We start from the raw sequence: 22,449 nt of genomic DNA on the forward strand, positions 1-22,449 counted from the left end.
ATGGCTGGTACCGGTTGTTCCTTTCCATGTTTAGGGCTTCCTTCAGGGTCTCTTGTAAGGCAGGCCTGGTGGTGACAAAATCTCTCAGCATTTGCTTATCTGTAAAGGATTTTATTTCTCCTTCACTTATGAAGCTTAGTTTGGCTGTTTATGAAATTCTAGGTTGAAAATTATTTTCTTTAAGAATGTTGAATACTGGCCCCCACTCTCTTCTGGCTTGTAGATTTTCTGCAGAGAAATCCTCTGTTAGTCTGATGGGCTTCCGTTTGTGGGTAACCCAACTTTTCTCTCTGGCTGTTCTTATTATTTTTTCCTTCATTTCAACCTTAGCGAATCTCACGATTATGTGTCTTGGGTTGCTCTTCTTGAGGAGTATCTTTGTGGTGTTTTAATGTTAGCAGGACTAACATTTTTAAATTTCTAATTTGTCAGCAATCACTGTTTCTTGATGTTTAAGGTCTAATGTCTTCAGAACCATTATATATTTGTTTTATATTTTAGATATTTTAGGTGGGTGGTTGCATCAAGTTCCTGCTACTTTCTTTTGTCCCAATATATGTGTTTTGAGTGTTCTGGGATAGTACTGAAAGTGCAGAGCAGGAGTCTACTCTACCTGAAGTGCACCATATCTCAGGATCACTGATCATGCTGTTCCCTCTGCAGATAACACCATTCCATATGTGTTTCATCTAGCTAACTTCTATTAGTCCTCTAAGTCTCAATGTACACATGACTTTGTTCAGAAACCTGTTCTATGAACATCTGTCCTTTAAAATTTCCCCTTTTAGATGATTCTATAATATTCTGTACCTTTAGCCACACTTACAGTTATAATTTCCTTTCTTTGTCTTTCTTCCCTGCAAAGTTACAAACTCTATGAGGACAGAGCCATCATTATCTTATTCCCTATAGGATTATAGTAGGTGTTTAATACGTTTTTGAGGAATGAATAAATAAAAGATGACAGCAGTGTGTATGGCAAGGGCAACAGTGCCTGGTGGGTGGTGTGTACTCAGAATAATCATTAATTATTGATGGTGTAAATCACATGGTAACTAACTGGAATTACTATCTACACACACACACACACACACACACACACATATGCATATCTGACATATGTTCTAAAATTCCAGACGTACTTCATGGTTGAAGACAGAGGAAACTCCATGTAAGAAGGGGTCCTTCGTGGACAGATTAGTAAGGCAGGGGCAGTCAGCAAAATCTGAATGATTATTATCATGAGTTAACTGTCTTTATAGACTGGTGGTGCTTGGGGATGGTCAGTTTACAAATATTTTATTTATCATTATAGGTGTGTGTGTTTTGTGTATGTGTGTCTATATATACATATATATGAAGTTATATAGGATAAATATGTATTTTTATTTGTTTGTTGCTTGTTTTACACCCCAAGACATGCTTTCTAGGAAGTCAGGGAATGGCTTATTATGTTTTCTGCCCCCTTCCTGATTCTAGAGCAATCTTTTTCACATGGTAGGCACTCAATGAATACTAGCTAAACACATGAATGAGATACCTTTATGCTATTCTATTTTAATGCTGGTTAAGTAGTATGTTAAACTACTACCTTTTTTCCTTTTTTGTTTATTTTTAAAAACACAATTAAGTAGAAATCAAGCTACAGTCTCTCTTTATTTTATCATGCCTATAGGGAGCCTGGATGCAGAGATTAAAATGGCTTAACTAAGGCTCCAGTGTCCACCTGGTGGCAGCTTAACTTAATTGCAGTCAAATTACCTCAGGAAATTAACAGCTTTCCAAAAGCTGATCCTGACAACTCAAACATATAGAAGCCCTTGGGTATCTACATGTCCACACAGCTCCTGGCTCTGGAGACAACAGAAGCACCACGTTAAGCAGTGGGGAGACATCATTAAGGTTGTGATTAAGCCGTCTTGCAGGGCAAAATATACCCTTCTGAGAGAAGGCCGAAGTTCTACCTGAAACATCTCTACTTATTACAAATTCCTGGTAGTTTTCCTCCCCAAATAAAAATAAGAGGAGGAAGTAATACTGCCTCAACATGAAGATTGCCAGAATAAAGACTGGGATGTGCAGGGCTAGCGTTATAGAAGCCGTAAATAAAAGAGGATTTATGTCCTCCCAAAAGGTAGAGTTATGGGGACAGGCAGGGTCAAGGACCGTGTAGATTCCAAGTAAGAAAAGTTGAGAACGGATCCTGAAAGGCATCAGAGATATGGCTGAGCAGTGAAACAAAGGCTCAGTATTTTGGGAAAGCGTATATAGCACTGATGATGAGGGCAGAAAGAACAGTTTCCAGGGTGATCTGACTGAGAACAATAGGATGGCATCTTTCCTCAGATCCACCTTAAATGAAAAGCTAAGCATATGCCAGCTTTCGCTGCCTGAGTGTGGGTACCACCTGGCCCCTCTCTCCATGACTCTCTTGGCTCATGGCAACAGAGTGAGGTCCAGATGGGAAAGGCTAGACTCTATCTAGGTATGGGATTTGATGTGTCTATTAGAGCAAAGCAATAAACAAAATTCCAGTGCCATACTTTAGCCACGGTTGTTGTCAGGTTTCAGTGCACAAAACAAACCACTCAGGGTATCTCAAGTGGAAAGGGACTTAATATGAAAAATTAGGTCCTCCAATATGATTGGACTTGCTGCAGAAGTAGAGTCAAGGGCTGGAATCATCAAGTTCGAGCTGCAATCCAGGGATCAGAAAGCGACTGCGCTTGCCACAAATGCCTCTTGACACCCATGAAGCTGAGGACTGGACATGAGAATGACACATCAGGCCACTCTTGCTTCTTGATCCTCACATTTTCAGCACTTTACCTGCCAGCATGAACGGCAGCAGGAAGACGGCCTCTGCTCACATCCATCTTCTAAGTGTCAATCAGGTGTATCCAATTGGCTGAGCCTAAACTGCATGCAGAATCTGAGAGCCTGGAAAACATGGGGTTTTGTTTTGTTTTGTTTTAGTATTTCATTTCTCCCTAGAAGGGCTGGGACCAGAGTGAGGCAAAAGAGTCCCGTAGGGCACACCCTTCTGGCTCCTAGTTTTCTTTGCTGATTCTTTTGCTTTTTCCTAACCTTTAAATATTATAATTCCTCTAAGCTCTATTATAATCCTCTTCTTATATCACTCTACACACTCTCTCCCTGGTGACTTCACTCATTCCCATGCCGGATTATATCTTCAAGTCTGGTATCTTGTTCTGAATACCCAAGGATACTAATACTGTCAAGGGAATATGAGCATATATTGGGGACTGGGGACTCACATTCTAGTTCTATATATATATAAAATGCACAAGGATTAATAAGAAAGATGCACAGTATGATACTTATTCCAGAGGAAAAATTAATGAAGTAGATCAAACAAGAATTTAAAATAAGCATACGAAGTGTTTTCAAAGATATAAAGAAGATATGAGAAACATAAAGCAGAAATAAGCAGTTATTAAGAAAAGCCAGAATAATATCAGTGAAAATGGTGAAGTAAGGAATAATAAAAGCTTATCTCTTCATAAAAGCGATGAAAAGGTGGAAAATGATCAGAATAAACTTTTGAATCTCAGTAAAACAGTGAGCTTTCTAACTTACTGTAGTATTCTAACTTACCCTGGTCTTATCCCCAGCTCCCTCATTCAGAGGCAGTCTTGAAAAATAACAGCCTGTATTTTCAGCACCAGATGGAGCAGAATAGAGCTGGAGCTCTTTCAAACACTCATACTCAAAGAAGAATCACTATTTGATCGTCCAGTAGTTCCTTGGAAGATGCTACTTGTGAGACTTGTCCTTATCTGACCTCATTTGAACTTTCCCAGTGTTAAAAGCCTCTCCCAAAGGGGTGTTTGTCAGATGGCTTAAAATAATGGCTGTCTGAGGGCATGTATAGCAGTTGTGATAAATGATAGACTAATGAGAAAGCTTAATAGGAAAAGCTAAGGCATGAGATTCCATGAGAGCTTGGAAATCCTGTCATATATTTAAGTAATCTTAAATACATCATACACAGGGCTGTGTGCACACTCGGGAAAGACGAGAGAAATCCCTTAGCACTCACCTTTGACTGATCTTGAACCTTTGAGTAAGCAGGAAGTGAAAGCTAAGGCAGAGCTGTAAGCTGTCTGGCTGGGTGTTGAAGGTGTGCCCCAGCTTGCACATAGAGACCATCAATGTGTTGATTGCTTCATCTTCATTTTATTAGCAATAGAGGAATTCAGACCTTAGAGTCATGTGACTGGCAGAATACACAGCACCAGACAGTGGACAGATGAGGTTAATGGTAGCTTACTAGTCACATTTACTCACAGCCTGAGAGAGAGGAACATTACATATCACACAGGGCTTTACAAGGGTTACGACTGGTATCAGAGTGAACAAGCAGGGACTGTGGAAGCAGACTTTGTAGTAATGAGGGCATAGTGACCCTCAGAATATGACTGGCTTCTTGAATAATTCTGTAGGCTGGTAGGAATCCAAATCCAGCTACTCAGTGACAAGCAGTTACTATACATGGCCTCATAAGGAGGAAGATTGTTTGGGTAGGGGACTTATTTATAGGAACATAATAGGGAGGGGAACTTGAAGTTAGGCTATTTGAGGTCCTCCTATTTCTCCCTAGGTGTCAAGGCTCATATAATGTTGGGCCTTAATTTTAGAGCCTATACCACACTTGGCAAAGACTGGAAAATTTATTGGTTCCAGGCATTTAAGGAAATCTCTGTTCAATCATTAGCTTACCACTAAGCAAGCCAAGCATAGACTGCAGTTGCCATGCACAACAGACTTTAAAGAATCAGTTAAAAAAATGAAAACCCTAAACAAAAACAACTACAGCAAGCATAAATAACAAATAAATCCTGAGCAGGAAAGAATCTTATTTCCATACTCCACATTATGTTATTTAAAATATCTGTTTGTCAACAACAACAACAAAAAAGACATGACATGCAAATAAAAAAAAAATAAGAAAAGATGATCCATACACAAATCTAGATCTTGAATAGTTAATGGCATCCGTGGAGATGATGGATTGAACTGGGAATGGAAAGAGGACACTGGAGACAGACAAATGGGACATGAGCTTACATAGGAATCCACCTTTCTCATTGTTTGAAGAGAAGATATGTTGATGCACTTTAAAGTCTTGTTGATGCACTTCACACGTTTTTAAGAAAAGTAAATACAAATACAGGTCTTAATAACAGAAGAAATCATCAAAAGAAAAATACTAAGTGTGTAACTTTAACCAGTAGAAGGAAATTCATCTGGTGGAAGACAGAAAAGTAGAAAAAAAGAAAAAAACAAAAGAAAGTATGACAAATAGAAAATGTGAAATAAGAGGCAGAGGTAAGTTCTAATATCATAGTGTTTACAATGAAAGTAAAGGGTTACAATAAAAATCATAGATTCTTAGACTACTATGTAACAAAATAATATTTGGCAATATGTTGCTTTCTTTATAAAATATAATTCAAACAAATAGTTTAAAATAGTCAGAAGTACAGCGATAAAAATAATATAAATGTGAAAATGTACCACATGGAAACAAGGCTAGTAATTGTAATATGTGGCAAAATATCCTCTAGTAAAAAAATTCCCACCAAACACAAGGGACAGAAACAAGAAGATAGTGATTATGAACACCTATGCACATAATACTAGAACTTATGACTTCAAAATGCACAAACTGGTTACTAACAAATCTGAAGAGAAAGAAATTAGCAATTTAGTTACCACTAGTTCTACCCATGTTAACAGCTGAGGGAACACCCCTAGGTTCCACATAGTTCTAGGGGTCTTACTCAGCACAATAAAACAGATAAAAGAAAAATGAGTATGAATGTTAGAAGAAAAGAAGAAAAAGCTATCATCATTTGTGGATGATATGATTAGGCATGAAGAATGTCAGAGAGAATCAACAAAAATTTAGACGTTATAAGATCAATTTACAGACATCAATGGTAATAACCAACTAGAGAATACAACAGAGAAAGAGATGGCATTCACAGGATCATCAAGGATCCTAACAGCCAAAATAGATGGAATGCTTATCGGTTATCAGGAACTAGGAGTTGTACATTCATTTTGATGCTTAGCATATTATTAGAATCTTATGAGATAGATGACATCATTAGTTACATTTTATGGTCAAGGAAACTGAGACAGAGAGAGATTAAGTAATTTACAATAATAAATAGGTGATGGTAGAGCTAAGATTTGAACCTGGGCAATTCACTTTCACAATCTGTGCCTGGAACTACTACATCAGGCTATCTCAACCAAAGCAATGTATAGGAATTAACCAAATAAAGAGAAAATTAAAAATTGTGTTAAAGGACATAAAGGAAAAGACCTATTAAATAGAAAGATACATCATATAAAGGAAAAGTTTAGCATTATAAATATATTAATTCTCCTCTAAATAATATACAAGTTATATATAATGTAAATTCTAGTTTTTTTTTTTTTTTTTTTACAAACTTGACAAAGGGATTCCAAAATTTAATCACAAGTCTCCAAGGCACTTTTGAAAAGGAAAATGACATTTAGTAGATATTACTAAAACCGTAAAATAAGATATTGAAAGCAGTATGATACTAATTGAGGAACAAAGCAATAGACCAATGTAGAAGAATAGAGAATGCAAGAAAATTAATGTATATGAGCATTTAGCACGAGATCAAGGTTGCTTGACAGACCAGATAGAAAGATGGGGCCGGGCGCAGTGGCTCAAGCCTGTAATCCCAGCACTTTGGGAGGCTGAGACGGGTGGATCACGAGGTCAGGAGATCGAGACCATCCTGGCTAACATGGTGAAACCCCGTCTCTACTAAAAAATACAAAAAACTAGCCGGGTGAGGTGGCGGGCGCCTGTAGTCCCAGCTACTTGAGAGGCTGAGGCAGGAGAATGGCATAAACCCGGAGGCAGAGCTTGCAGTGAGCTGAGATCCAGTCACAGCACTCCAGCCCGGGAAACAGAGCGAGACTCCGTCTCAAAAAAAAAAAAAAAAAAAAAAAAAGAAAGATGGGTGTGTAGGTCATGGTCTGTGAAAGACTAGTTCACTATGCAAAGAAAAACACTGGATCCCTGACTCGTCTTAGATCTATTTAGTTGCTTACCAAATATCTACTTCCCCCCTTTTCCTTACTGATTGAACTTTGACGTTGTTTGGGGTGTCACTGTCAGGCTAAGTGCTTGCTTCTGCATCCTCCCTGGAACCTTGGATTGTCCTTGAGACAGACAGAATTCTGACTTGTGAGACGTCAGGGAGTTCTGGGAAAAGGAGTGGATTCAGTCAATGAACTCTTTTCCTTCTTCCTCCCATGAGTGTGCTCATGACATCTGAGTTTGTAGCAACCATCTCTTGACTGTGAAATGAGAAACCTCATTTCCCAGGGAAGGAGCAGACCATCAAGACACTAACAAACTCCATCAGATACTATCTCCAATTCTATTAGCTCCCCCATACTTAGGGGAGAATTGAGTGTGTTCATGAGGTTCAGATAACTGCTGTGTCATCTTGCAGGAGCTTCTGCTATTCTCATGGTGTCAAGCTCAGTATCTGGAGCCCTTCAGGTCCTAAGAATGTGTGGTGGACTGTGTTGGGTTGGGAGAAAACATATTTTTCTCTAGTATGAGTCCTATTAAGGTTCAAAGTGCTAGCTGAGAGATTCCCTTCCACCCTGGTTGACAAACAAAGAAGAGATTGTAGAGAAGAATGTGTCATACTGAAAATAAAGATAATACTTTATTGAGGGCTGAGAGATTAAAGAATGCTGTTTCTTGATAAGAAACTCCAAGTCTACATTCTAGAGAGGCCAGAGGGATTTGATGGCCTTTTCTGAACCACAGATACAGGCAAAGAAGAAAGAAAGAAAGAAAAAAAAGAGTTAGGGGAGAGGATGTTTCTGTGCCCACAGATATAGCACGTACATATTGTGTGGGGTTGAATGGTGGCTATACTGAACCCAGATCCTCTGAAAGCTAGGGAGCATAACTGAGTGCAGGGACCTTTAGCCACTTCATCTGCAGATTTCTGAAGACGAGAATTATGCGGAAATAGATCATGACAGCTGGGCTTGAAGGGACTGTAGGAAGGATGGCCCTGTGGTGCTTGCAGAGTGGAAAAGGATCCTAATAATTCCTGTGGCAAACAGGATCCTAATAATTCCTGTGGCCCTATATGATGGAATACAGAGACTAGTGGAGGGGTCGGAGCCATAGGATTGCCTGTGTGGAGAACGGAAATGATGGCTGTTTATCTGAATAGAAAGGGGTTGGAGTGTGTACTGATAATGGGGGTTAACAATATATGATGTTCTTTTGGGCGAAATTGGGGAGAAGGCTGAAGACTCTCCTCCAAGATGAAGGGTAACCAAGATGGAGGTTAAGCTCTGCACCCCACCCCCAATAGTGTAAAATAAGACCACCTTAACAGCAAAGAGCACAGAAAGCATGAGAGGCAGACCAAGATTCAGGGAGCAGGGATGGGGAGGTGCCAAGCATGACTCTCAGGGCTCTGGCTTAAGTAACAGAGAGAGGACAGCAGGAGGTTCAGTTTGGAGAAATGGCGAGAATTCAGTTTTGGACACATTAGGTTTGAGATCCCCGTAAGACATCAAGGAGAAAGTGTTGAGAAAGCAACTGCCCACCTTAAGGGGAGTGCCAGTCACATGATTTTACTCTTCTTTCTCGTCCTGCTTCTGTCTTCTGTCCTGAACAAGACAGATGACAGGGGCACTTTCTGAAGAAGGAACTCAGGTGGGAAGGTGAGGGCGGGATAACCAGTGATAAAGAGAAGGAAGGAGAAGGAGAGAGAGAAGGCAAGAGGTGTCCCAACTTGAAACTGTGCATGGGACTTATAAACAATATTTACACTTGACGGGATATTTTCTTGAATGAAATGGAGATTTTAATAAGTGGATGAAATTATAGAAATCATTGAACTGCACTTAAATTTAAATAGAAATGCACTGGGAAGGAAATAAAATACGTTCTGTAAGCAGATTGAGTGTTCAGGGCTAAAGAAAAGTACAAGTAATTTTGAGAATAAAACATACTTCATGTTATAGCTAACTGAATTGAGAATTCTGAATTCACTAAACAATTATTTATTGATGAGGCATTAGAAATAGAACAGGGTATAATTTTTATAACAATTTCTTTCCTCATGGAGTTTACTTTCCAGTGGCCACCAAAGCATTTACATAAGTGACGTACTGAGGAGTGTCTGCTCAGACAGCCTGTGCCTCAGGCCCTAGGGCAGCCCTGTTCATGGGCCGTCCTGCAACGATGGACTTTTCCACATCTCTGCTGTCCACTAGTCACATGTGGCTAGCGTGACCGAGAACGTGAATGTTAAATTTTATTTAACTCACTTAAATCTAAAGAGCCATATTGGATAGAGCAGCTCCTGAGTTTCAGTGAAACTGTACAATCAGCTTTTTTAAAGCTCCGTTATGCTTTAGGACTGAGAAACTGGTCTGCGTGACTGTTCCATAGTCACTTGAAAAATAAAGCGCAGTCTCTTTTTTCCAAACAAAGAGTTTGATAAATAGCAATTAGAGCTGCCCTATTATTTAGGGCACTGGTATTCCTGCCAATTGAGCTGTCATGGGCTGATAGGGTAAAGGAAAGCTCCTTCTGCTGATGTGCTTCTGCCAGCGTCTCAGCACCCAGCATTCAGGAACTTCGTTCTCAATAGGACACTGCCTTTCAGGTCATTGCTGCTTACTTGGAAATAAGTAAGTGAAATCAATATTTCGCTTACCATTTCATAACCAACTTGTGAATTTACACTCAATATGTGGAATAATAAGGAAAATGTTTGTTCTTTATCCCACCATAAACCACGGGTACCTTTGGAACTTCAAGGGCTTCTTAGCTTTGCTGCAGCATGAAGTCATAGAAACAATAGTTGTTCCTTGAAGATAAGAACAGAGCAGCTATCTAGACATCATGAATGCATTTGATTTGCTCATAAGTGCTTGGGAGAAGGTCATGGAAAATTGGAAATGAATATCTTATGGAGTTGTTCAGTGGCTTCATGGTGTCTGACCAGCATCTCTGTGACTCTTGACCATCCTTTCATGCCTGTCACTGCATGGGGAGCAGATGGCTGCTGGAGCTCCAGATATCATGTCCTCATTCAAAAGAGGAAGGTATGGGAATGGGGAGAAAGCCTTTCCCAAGAATGTATAATTTTTCCTAGAAATGTTCCACATATGTGTCATTAGCCATGAATACGTCTGTTGCATGAGCATGCTGAGCTTCCAGGGAGGGTGGGAAAGTGAATGATTAGACTGACAATGCACACCCCACATAAAATCAAAGTTCAGTCGATAAAGAAGAGGAAGGAAGGGATACTGGATAAGTGACTCAGTATTTAACACAGTAGGCCTCCCATTTAGTTTTCTTTGTATAGTGAACCAGTTTTCCCAGAAGATAAAAACAATTACTAATTTTATACAATAATCTTTAAATCACAATCTTCCAGTCTTCGGGCTTGGAATGAGACAACTGCTAGTGATAAACCCATGCTATCCTCAGAATCACTTTTTTATTTCAATAAATAGTGTTAATGGGTTGAGCTCATCTCAGCACCTGTATTCTTTCTACCCTAATAGGAGTATTCTCTCAGGAGGCTCTTCAGCGATTCCTGCAAATACATTTCTGTCAAACCCTTACATCAGTTTGACATACATACTTCAACATGGCTGAGCCCCCATGGAAATTATTCAGGTGAAGAGTGGGGCAGAAGGAATGGCATCACACAAGTGTAGAAACAGCTGAAAGAGTCAAGAAATAAAAAGTCAATATAATAAACTATGGAGAGATTGACTGGAGAGAGAAGGAGGGGCTGCGTCTCGCAGAGCCCTGAAGGCCAATGGTAAGGATTGGGGGTTTTATTTTAGCTGTAGTAAGAAGCTGTTGAGGTGCTTAGTTCATGCACAGGGCATAATTGGTTTATAGACTTTACCAGGGCAATCTCCCGTGGGTAAAAATAACTTACATGCATTCAAATATCTTTTGTTAAGTAAGTCATTTGTCAATTTTGATGTGTCCAATGCATTACATTGATAAGTGTCTTCTGTACTTCACACACCTGAGAAGAAAAATGCAGCTCTGTGAATAAGAGAGGGCTTTCTATAGACTTCTGTCTCTCTTCCAACAGCACAGACTTGCAGAGTTCTCTGGCAGGTAAGCATCCCTTTCACGGGCTCTAGTTTCTCTTCTGTACTCTCATGCCATTATGAACAGCTTCATTATCTGTGTGCTAACCAAATACCGACACCCGTCATGTCTGTTAAAGAAGCCACTGGAGATTTGGGGTCTTGGAATGAATTACCTTTGATGGGCTTTTTAAAGAAGATGATTGGCTTCTGTATTCGTAATAAGACGGAGGGAGCGAGACTGGATTGGGGAAACAAGTCAGGAGTTACTTCAGGGGTCTCAGTGAGAGGTGGCTGCTTGGCTTAGCTTGGTGCTAATGGATCAAAAGAGCTGTAGCTAACTTGAGCTATATTTTCAAGATAAAGTAGAACATAGTGATGTATTGGGCTAAGGAAAGGATAGAGAAGGAATAATCAAGTGTAATTCCCGTAGTTGTGGGTCAAAAAGAGCTAGCAGAGTACTGGTCATTTATTAGTAATACTTGTTGAGTGAATGTGGAAAAAGGGGTGCCATAGTTACAAGATGTGCAATGTTTAAACAGTGTTAAAAGGTTTAAACCTCACACCTTATGGTATTGGCTGGACAGTTTATTATTTTTTCTTCTTTACGGATGTGGAGAACCCTCTCATAGTTCTGACTTTGTTCATCTGGAGACTGGTCAGAGACAAAAGATGTGATGTGAAAAGGGGAGAGAACATAGCCAAAGAGGCTAAATGTATCTAAAGCAAGAGCAGGAAGCAGGGAAGGTTAGAGGGAGCTGAGAAAAGCTGCGGGCTTGCTGGAGAGAGCTTGGGTTGCTGGAACCTCAGGGAAATGTGGAGCAGGGGCAGCGGGTGTGGAGCAGTGGGGCTGGAAGCCATGACTGGATCTCCTTTAAGAGGTTTAAGGAAAAGACTGCTTAATTTTATTTTTTATTTATTACTTTTTTCAGGGAAAGGTAATTACTTCTGATAGCTGGCATATTCCTGTTCTTACGTGGTTCCAGCCAGAGGTTGAGTTTCTTAAGATTCTGACTTTAATGCTGTTTAACCAGTTTGGTGCACACAGAGGAAACGAAACCTGAGCAAAGGCTGATTTGGAAAGAAGCAGGGCAGGACTCGGGGATAATGAAAAGCAGTGGATTTGACCAAAGTCTTATTTTGGACTTTAGCGAAGACAAACTTGGACTGGTCCATTGGATACAGGCTATGGAAGGTTTTGAAAAAATATGAATAGGAATTCATACTAGGTCAATTTTTTTGTAAACTATTTCTCTCTCCCACTGAAAGAAATTTTAGAAAATATAGCAAATTATTAAGATGATAGAAAAATTCATCATTCCATCATATAGGAAAACTTTTAGTATTTACTGTATTTTCCAGTCTTATATATGGGTGCATAAATATGTGTGTGTAAAAACTTAATATGATTAACAATTGGAATTGTACTATAAAAACCATTTTACAATCTATTTAAAGTGATCTGTGAGCACTTTCCTGTTAAACACTTCTCACGAAATAATTTTTGGCAGCAGCACAGTATTTCTTTGGTTGGGTATACCATGAGTTACCCAAACATTTCCTCTTGGACTTTATTGTAGCTCTTCTCCCATTCCCTAGTGAATATTATTATCTGCTATCTCTTTTTTTTGCCATTATGAATTCATTATCATCAACATTCCTGTACTAAGTCTGTAACTGATAAATTTTCCAGAATTAGGATTACTGATCAAAAGTAATGGATACTTTCATGGTCATTGGTAATATTAGTAGTTATTGCCAAATGGCCTTGAAGGTTTGAACTCCTTTATACTTCTTCCAGGAAATGATTGAGTTTTCTATTTCCCATTTCATTGCCTCCTCCCCAGTTAACTGGGGATTAATTTTTAAAACATGAAAAATGTTATCTCATGACTTTAATTTGCATGTCTTTTGTTATTAGTGTTATGACAATTTTATGTGTTTACTGGCTATTTTCTCTTAAAATTAAATTCTTCTTTTCAATTTATCTTTTTATTCTAACCGTCTTCATCATTTAAGACAGTTTGGTCCCTACACAGAGGGGTAACTAAATCAATATTTCTACAATAGACTGAGAATCCATATGGACTTCCACTCAGGAACCTATAATGCATACAGTTTGCCACTCCTCTTCTATTCATCATCCCAAATTTAACAGTTTCTTCTGTGAAATGTAGTATTCAGAGAAAATGTGATTTTTTTCCTATTCCCTATAGTCCTTTGAGACATCCTTTCGATTGAAACTTTTTTCTCATTTTCACTGTTCTTCATACATCATTAGTAGGAACTCTTGGGTTGTGGGAGGGCGATGTATGGACTGCATATTTATTGAGCTCTAATTGTGCGTCTAAATGAGTGCACCAGCCATGCAACTACAAATGTAAGTCTTAAAAATAATAATTTGCATAATTAGCTGACAGGAAGGCCTGAGCTATTATTTAAGTTTACATATAACATTACATCGTCAAGTGTTAATTTATGCTCTGTTCTTTCCAGAATGATTGAGCTGTTTGGGAGTTTTATTTATGACTCATGCTCAGATCTATTTTGCAGTGCTGATAATGTAGAGATAATGGGAATTTATAGTTAGCTCTGACAAGAGGCCATAAAACAAATGATTGGATGTTTTCTCTATTGCTACAGGCTCAATTTGTAACATAAAGCACTTAATAATTGTTATTAATGAACCCACTATGGTTGGTGCATAGACACAGCTGGAAATCACATCTGTTATCAGGCAGCCTGGGTGGAGTAAAGTACAGACGCTGCAGGGAACTAATAGCTACAAAAGGAAATGACATCACAGAACCATAGGAAGTGCCCATAGATGTTAGCTGCAGGGAGACAGAAGAGACTTAGGGCAGAGATGCTTAGAGAACCGGGCTCTTTTTCTTTATTTTCTTGCATATGGATCCCAATTACAAGCCAGAGTTCCAGGATTGATCCATGTATTAAATATCAGTAAAGCTTATATCTTATTTTTTAGGTAAAAGAAATAAAAGACACAAGAGTCAGCTGGCCAACTTACCTTTCTGTCTTGTCTTCTGCTACTCCTCTTGAAACACTCGGTTGTTCCCTTAAAATTGTATATTTGTCTTTGTTTTTATAGACTTGTGCTTTCCTGCCTATGTGCTTTTCCTTATGTTTTTGCCTCCGTTTGAGGCCGCTCCTCTTGAATTATTTCAAAAGAGAAAGAACTATTCTTATTCATTCATTCACTTATGAACTTATTTGCATATGTCCCCAATCCCAAATTTCATTTTTTTATTCATTCTTCATTGGCAACCATTCTAATGTATTTGGTATGTATCATTCATTTATGCTTCATTTTAAAAAGTATGTTTTGTTTTGTGTGCCTGTGTTTTTAATCTATGGAAATAATGGTAAGTTGTGGATCCCATTTTGTTTCATTTACTTAGCACTGAAGTGCCAGTCATGGTGCTCTGTGAACATCTAGTTCATTTGTTCTAAATGCTTCATCAGACTCCACGTATTTCCACCAAAATTGGTTTATCTACTTTTCCAGTTAGTGATGGACACTCGGATTGTGCTGAATCTCTATCACCATAAACAAGGCTGCAATAGACATGGCTATGTATGTTACTTGTGGACCTGTGGGAGAATTTCTTTGGTCTACACACCTGTGAGTGTAATTGCTGGATTGTAAAATATATGTAAGCTTGACTTGACTATGTGCTGACAGATTGGTCTTGAGAATATCTACACCGTTCTTCTCCTAGCAGGAGGGTATGTGGGTTCCCCTATCCCTGCACTCTACCAATAGTTGAGATTGCTTAGTTTTACATTCTGACTAAATTAACAGGGATAAGATACTATTTTATTATTGTTTTCATTTGCTCCTGTGATGACTAGTGAATTTGAGCATCTCTTGATTTGCATAGTAGCTCTTGGTTTTTTTGCCTATTCATATTTTTGCCCATTTTTTTCTTTTGGGTTATCTGTCTCTTGTTGACTTAATCGTTACATGTTTGCATATTGCCAGTTTAGGATATTGTTGATATTTTCTTATAGTTCATTATCTCTCTTTATCCACTCTTCCTTTATTAAACAAAATACTTCATTTTAATAGAAGAAGTAATCATTTTAAGACAGTTTTGCCTTTGGATGTATGCTTTCCAAGTTTTAAAAGAGTTATTTCTTGCCTCTGCATTGCAGACATGTACTCTGACATTTTCTTCTATTGATTTTCTATTTCATCTTTCATTAGTCTATCTAGATTTTACTTTTATATGTGATTTTAGTAAAGAATCCAATTTTATTCTCTTCCTAATGCCATAAGCAAAACAACCTCTCTTTTCACCTTTGATTTTTGGTGTTATACTTCTACATTTATTGTGAATTAAATTTTCATGTATACATGATCTTTCTCTAAGTTCAATGTTTGTTCTTTTGTTCTATTTGTCCATCTGTTCTTAAATCTATACTCAGTTATTTTATTACTCTATATTGGAAGAGGGAGTCTGCCATGGGCCCTGGGAATCCCTGAACATTCCTGCTGAGAATGCCAAACTGCAAGACTTACCTGTCTCCTGAAACTGAGAAGTTTCTGTAGCTGGTTGCACAGGCAGCCAAGTAGGTCAAACAATCATAGTATGACTATTTGTCATTCTCTGGTGGCAGGGAGGGAGGGAGAAGGAGAGGAGGAGAGAAGGAGAGACTCTCCTGTTTGCTGCTTACTTTGGATGGTGCTGTACCCATCTGAGTGGGGCTGCTTGGTCATCATCTTGCACCACTTTTATCACTCCTATTTCTAAATGCAAAATTGTAATAATTAGTATTGATGTTTTACATGTATGTGCCATGAATTCTCATAAAATCCATGGGGGATTGTCCCAACTAAAAAGAGCCACTTGTAGAGAAATTATCACAGACAGTGTACCATCAACTAGTGTCCCGGTTCCCTCTGGTGATGTACAACAGAAAGCACAAAGGATCCTTAGAAGAGAAAAGGGAATCACAGTCATTGGGTCTGTAAACCCCGTGGACCCTTCTGAACCATGGATATCTGCTACTGTTAACTGTGCTCATTGGACTAATGTGGGTGAATATTTTGTTAACATTAGAATGTGTGTCTTCTGCAATTGTTGAGTGGAATATTCTATTAATATCAATCATTTCAAGTTGTTGATAGTACTGTTGAAGACTTCTTTATGCTTACTCTAATCTCCTGCCTATCTTATCTGTCAGTTACTGATTGAGGAGTGTTTAGAGCTCTCATTTTAATTGTGGATTTGTCTATTTCTCATTTCAGCCCTTTGTTTGCTCCATATATTTTGAATCTGCTGTTAGATGAATATACAGTTAAATTTTTAAAATAAATGAACCATTTTATCCTTAGGAAATACTCCTCTTTATCTCTGGTAACAAGACTTGTTCTGAAGTCTGCATCATCTGATACTATCTTACGCATTGCCGCGTCCTTTCAATTAGTGTGTGCATGGCATGCCTGTTTCTGTCCTTTCACTTTTAACTTAACCATGAGTTTCTATTTAAAGTGGGTTTCTTGAAGATCATATTTAGTTGTTACTTGAAGTCCAATTTGAGAATCTCTGGCTTTTAAATTGGAGTGTTTAGACAAAGGGTCAACAAACATTTTCTGTAAAAGGCCAGATAGAAAAAATGTTAGGCTTTTGGAATTCTATAGTCTCTGTTGAAATCATACAACTCTGCTATTACAGCATGAAAGCAGCACAGATAGCACAAGAGTGAATGGGCGTGGCTGTGTTTCAATAAAATGGAACTTTATAAAAAATGATGATGAGCTGTATTTGGCCCATTGGATATAGCTTGCTGACTCGTGGTTTAGGCCCTTTACATGTAAAGTAAATATTGTCATAGTCAAGTTTAAATCACTCACTTTGTTGTTTCTTTTCAGTTGACTCATGCGTTATTCATTTCCTACCGTCCCCTGCCACCTTCCATATCCTTTGGATTGAGTATTTTTTAGGATTCCACTTTATCCCCATTTTTCAATGTATTATCTGTACCTCTTTGTGTTATTATTAAATGATTGCTCTGTAGTTTACTATATACATACCACAGTCTACCTTAATATTACAGCACTTTATAGATAGTAAAAGAATCTTAAATACTTTCACTCCCCCAGCATTTTGCGTGATTTTTTGTCATACATTTACTTTATTTATATCATAAGACCTACAATACATTGCCACTACTTTTGTTTGATGCAATCAGTTATCTTTTTTAAGACAGTGATCCCAGGCCTGCTGTGTCAACTTGCTTTTTTTGCACAAGTACAATAAAGGATGTCCTCTTTTTCAACTGGAGTTTCACAAGATAATTAAGGCCTACCAAAAATGATTTATGTGACCCTTTTCTCAATTTTCCCTCAGGCAGGACATAACCAATGCCATTCTAAATGTATAGGAGACAGGTTAACGCATTACTATAACAAATGTATTACATAATATACATTACATATTATAAAATATAATATTATACAAAATACAACAGTTTACTATATATAATAAATGCATTAGGGTTTGTCTTCCAGAACCTGGGTTGAATTGGTGGGGTACATTGAAAACTGGAATGCACTATACAAGCTTAGCATGACCTGATATAATAAGAGCAATGTTATCTATCATTTATCTATTAGACCAAGAGCATCTCTGCCACTCTTCCATATTCCATGGTAGGTGAAGTAATGCCTCTCCAAAGATGTCCATGCCTCTGGGACCTGTGAATATATGACCATACACTGCAAAAGAAACTTTGGAGATGTGATTCAGGTTAAGGACCTTATGCTGCAAAAATTATCCTGAATTATCCAGGTGGGCTCAATGTAATCACATGAATCCTTAAAAATGGAGGATCTCTTCTAACTGTAGGCAAAGAGAGGCGTGACTAAAAAAGTGTGTCTGAGACATCAACGCTTCTGGCTTCGAAGATGGAGGAAGGGGTCACAAACCAAGAAATGTGAGCTGTCTTTAGAAGCTGGAGAAGTAAGGAAACATTTTTTCTCAGAGCATCTCCAGTGAGACCTGTGTTAGACTTCTAATTTACAGAATGCTGAGAGATAATACATTTTTATTGTTAAAATTACATTTGGGCTAATTTGTTACAGCAGCAATAGCAATACACCCTCTTTCTTCAGAAATGACGACCCTATCAGGGAGGATAGTTGATCTATTAGGCATTGTTGATTGTATTCTGGTAGTGGGATGTATGAGAAGCTACAAAAGAATATCATATTAAGCTACTGGGGGAGTATTCACTGTGTGTGTCAGAAAAAGGTTATTGGGGATAATTATGAATGAGACTGAGATTGTGAGCATGTAGGGAAGTCCCTAAATACCTGCAGTATTGTCAGTAAACATTTCATTGAAAATACTTAACATGTTTATCTACGTTTATTCTTTCAAAGGAAGAAAACTCAAAGAGCATTTGTCCAATACTTTTTGTAAGTAACTTAACCTTTCTGGATATGTTTACTTGCCTATAAAATAGAAATACCATGCCTCTCCATAACCTATCTCAAAATTCTCAGCATCAACTCAGTTAAGGTTTGTAGAAGACCTTTGAAAGAACAGATCCCATCCAGGTGGCTCCATGTTAATTTAGTGTGTGCCATGCTTCAGAAATAGTGGTGCTGTGTATGAGCATGTCAGGTTTAATCATCCACCTGGTTGCTGTCCCAAGCCTGAGTGTTGTGATCACAGTGCTGCTCTTGGCACTTGTTCTTATGAAATCTCTGTGTCTCCCACTTGAAGCATTGTTTTGTTAAGTATGCAATTCTGGATTGCTCTCTCTCTCTCTCTCTATCTTCAGTGCTCAGATGGTATTTAATCATCTTATGGTTTCCATAGGATAAAGTTAGCTGTAAGTCTAAGTTCCTCCTTTGCAGATCATCGGTACTTTCTCTGGCTGATTTTAGGAGCTTTCTGACTTTGTGTTGTGGTGACAATATTGTGTGCACACATAGATTTCTTTTTATTTGCCCTGTGTGGAATATATAGTGCTTTTAAAACCTCTATAATCAAGACTTTTATTTTTTCATGGAAGATCAGGAAGATTCTTATTAGGAAGATTCTAGCCATTATTTCTTGCCACTCCTTCTAGAACTCCCATTAGCTTTGGGTTGCGTTTTTTATTCTGTCCCTCCATTTCTCTTAACTTCCTTTTGGTATTTTCTTTTTTTTTCTATGTAATTTACTCATATATAAATTCTGGGTAATTTATTCAGATATAATTCACAATACACCAAATTATTCATTACACATTGGACTTTTCCCATTTGAGTTCAATACTTTTAATGTTATTTCAGATCTGCCTGATTATTTCTAGCAGTCCTTTCACTTGCTCAACTTTGTGATTTCCTCTTTTATTCCTTTAAATATTTTCTACTCAGCCACTCTATTTTCTGTATCTAACAATTCTCATTTGAATATCTGCAGTCTAAATGATGTGTTGTTTCTGTTTACTCTCAAACATTGTGGATCGCTTCTAATGTATTTGGTCATATTTAAATGTGAACTCCTATTTTCATAAGTTAATTCGAGGAAATCCTGAAGGCCTACATTTTCAATTTGCTTCTTTCTAGAGAGATTTTCATCTGGTTCCTCCAGGAGTCAAGAGGACGACTGATCTGCAGCTACTTTTGTCTCTTCAAAAGTCTCTGATTCACGTGGGAGCCCCAGTGTTAGTTCATCTGCTTGGTGGCTGTCTCAACCTCAGTCTTGGGATCACAGAGCTGCTACTGGCCTTTGTCCTCAAGGAGATCCTGGGGCCCATTTGCTCACTACTCACTGCTCTTAGTTTCCAGCTTCTATTTAAGTATTTAAGTTAGACGTGTTTTTTTTCCGTCTCATCATGGGTGTGTGCACAGGGGGAAGTGTTTCCTTAGATATTTTCCCTAGTTTTTGAGAGTCTATTAATACATAAATCTTGTTACCCAGGATTTAGTTATTCTCTAGGAGTAGTCCTCCTCCCTGCCAGATTGTCTAGTCTTTGTAGTGCCAGAAGCAAAATCCCTAACTTGCTTATTTTTAAAAAAATTATTGTTTTAAAATTGGGCCTAAGAAGCAGAAGGTTGAGTTCATCACACTTCTCAGTTCAGGGCATATCACTTGTCCATGCATGGCTGATCTTTTATTTATTTTTTGATTTGATTTTATTCCATTTCTCCACTTCCATCAACCCCACAACCATTTTAACATATTTACTATGTATCCCTTTGTTATATATGTTTTTATAAAAACTGTTTTGTATGCATATATTTAGTTGATGCATACAAATGGTATTGTGTTGTCTCATTTTGTTTCTTACTTTTTAAAAGCACAATGTTTTATTTATTTCTGTTTTTAGAGATGGAGTCTCACTGTGTTGCCTAGGCTGAAGTGCAGTAGTTTTTCACAGGGATAATCCCACTACTGATCAGCATAAGAGTTTTGACCTACTCTGTTTCCAACCTGGGCCAGTTCACCTCTTCTTAGGCAACCTGATGGGCCCCTGCTCCCAGGAGGTCACCATATCGATGCTGAATTTAGTGTGAAAACCTGATCGGCATAGCTGACTTCAGCCCAGAACTCCTGGGCTCAAGTGATCCTTCCGCCTCAGCTTCCTGAGTAGCTGGGACTGGGACTAAAGGCATGCACCACCAGGCCTGGCTAGAGCACATGTTTTTAAGATCCACCCAGGGCAGGTGTGGTGGCTCATGCCTGTAATCCCAGCACTTTGGGGGGCCAAGCTGGTGGATCACCTGAGGTCAGGAGTTTGAAACCAACCTGGCCAACATAGCAAAACCCTGTCTCTACTAAAATTACAAAAATTGGCCAGATATGGTGGTGGGTGCCTGCAAACCCAGCTACTCAGGAGGCTGAGGCGGGAGAATTACTTAAACCTGGGAAGTGGAGGTTGCAGTGAGCCAAGATTGCACCACTGCATTCCAGCCTGGGCAACAGAGCAAGACTCCGTCTTAAAAAATAAAATCCACTCAGATTTCTCTATGTATGTCTAGTTTGCTGTTTCTAGCATCTTCATAGAACTGCATGGTATCAATCCATCACATATATTTATCCATACTTCCAGTAATAAGCATATTGCCTCTGAATCCCCATAAACCTCATTATTTTAGCAATGTGAAATTAGAAGTTCTGGGAGGCAAATTGTTTTATTCAAGATACATAAGTGAGATTTTCTTTTCCGTTTTTGAGCATAAGTTGCTTGATTATTGATCCAGTAATAACCCTACTATATCCTATTGCTTCCTCATGCATCCTTGATTGCAACTATTATCTGAAATAAAGCAGAAAGGTCTTGTATCATTTTGAGCGAATAACATACCTACTATATGATCAAAGAATTGGAGTCTAGAACAGGGATCCAAATAGGCTTCATCTTGATTACCATGTTGGATTGAATGGTAGAGGCTTCTTCAAGCACCGTCAAGAAGACACATTTGGGCTCTGCAGCAGACTGTGCTGTTATCATCAGTAGATGTCTGTCCAAAGCTGGGAAAAGGAGTATTGGTCATCTATCTTATTAGTGATCTTTCAGCTGAGCTAGAGAATGGATAAATCACGTTGAAATACCTTTAACAAACACTTCTGGAATTTACAAATCCAAAGCCCAAATATAGTTGATGAGGACGTTTAATTTCTCTGTGTCTTTAGTAGCACATATCCCACGACTTAGGAAACGAAGGTACCTGCTATGATTTTGGATTACTTAAGGCTGGCTATTTAAACCAATTCCTGTGTTTCTAAACACATTTGTTTAGAAACAAATGTGAGATATTAATTACATTAAAAATATAAAAGCTGTCTACATGAATTGTTTTAGAAATAAAAACATGTTCAAAAGGTCATGGTAGGACTCTTACAACGAAATGAGGGAATGTTTGGGGCTTTAATAACTGATTAAAGGACTAGAAGCTTTGTAGTGATGATTTGGGGAGGTAATCCCCAGCAGGCAGTGTGAGCAGAATCATATAGGAATCACCCAAAGATGAAGCAGATATGGTAGATTAAGACACCAGTGTGGCTTTGTCTCATGTCTAAACAAATCTAGACTCCAAGTTTGGGAAGGAGGGACTCTGGGAGGTCATCTAGTCCAGATTCTATCCATATTTAAAATATGTTTTAAAATATGTTACCTGTTTTTGTTTGAATGCATCCATTGATGGAGACCTCACTACTGAAAAGATAGGTCATTTTCTTTTTTAAAAAAATTATTTGCTTTATTAATTTTAATTTTATTTATTTATTTATTTTTTTGAGACAGAGTATC

The 22,449-nt window shown here is 38.2% G+C and overlaps 1 long non-coding RNA gene across 1 annotated transcript; it reads right to left on the reverse strand.

Annotated features, from left to right (window-relative positions):
- Nucleotides 1–2,681: 2,681 nt before the first annotated feature.
- LOC108529676 (uncharacterized) lies at nucleotides 2,682–7,198 on the reverse strand. The gene is made up of 3 exons (XR_001885610.1): nucleotides 7,126–7,198; nucleotides 4,064–4,314; nucleotides 2,682–2,940 (listed from the first exon to the last, which is right to left on the reverse strand). It is a non-coding gene; the product is annotated as an uncharacterized LOC108529676 (long non-coding RNA).
- Between the last annotated feature and the right edge of the window lie 15,251 nt (nucleotides 7,199–22,449).

This window comes from Rhinopithecus bieti, unplaced genomic scaffold (assembly GCF_001698545.2).
Source record: "Rhinopithecus bieti isolate Rb0 unplaced genomic scaffold, ASM169854v2 scaffold_6481, whole genome shotgun sequence".
NCBI classification, from domain to species: Eukaryota; Metazoa; Chordata; class Mammalia; order Primates; family Cercopithecidae; genus Rhinopithecus; species Rhinopithecus bieti.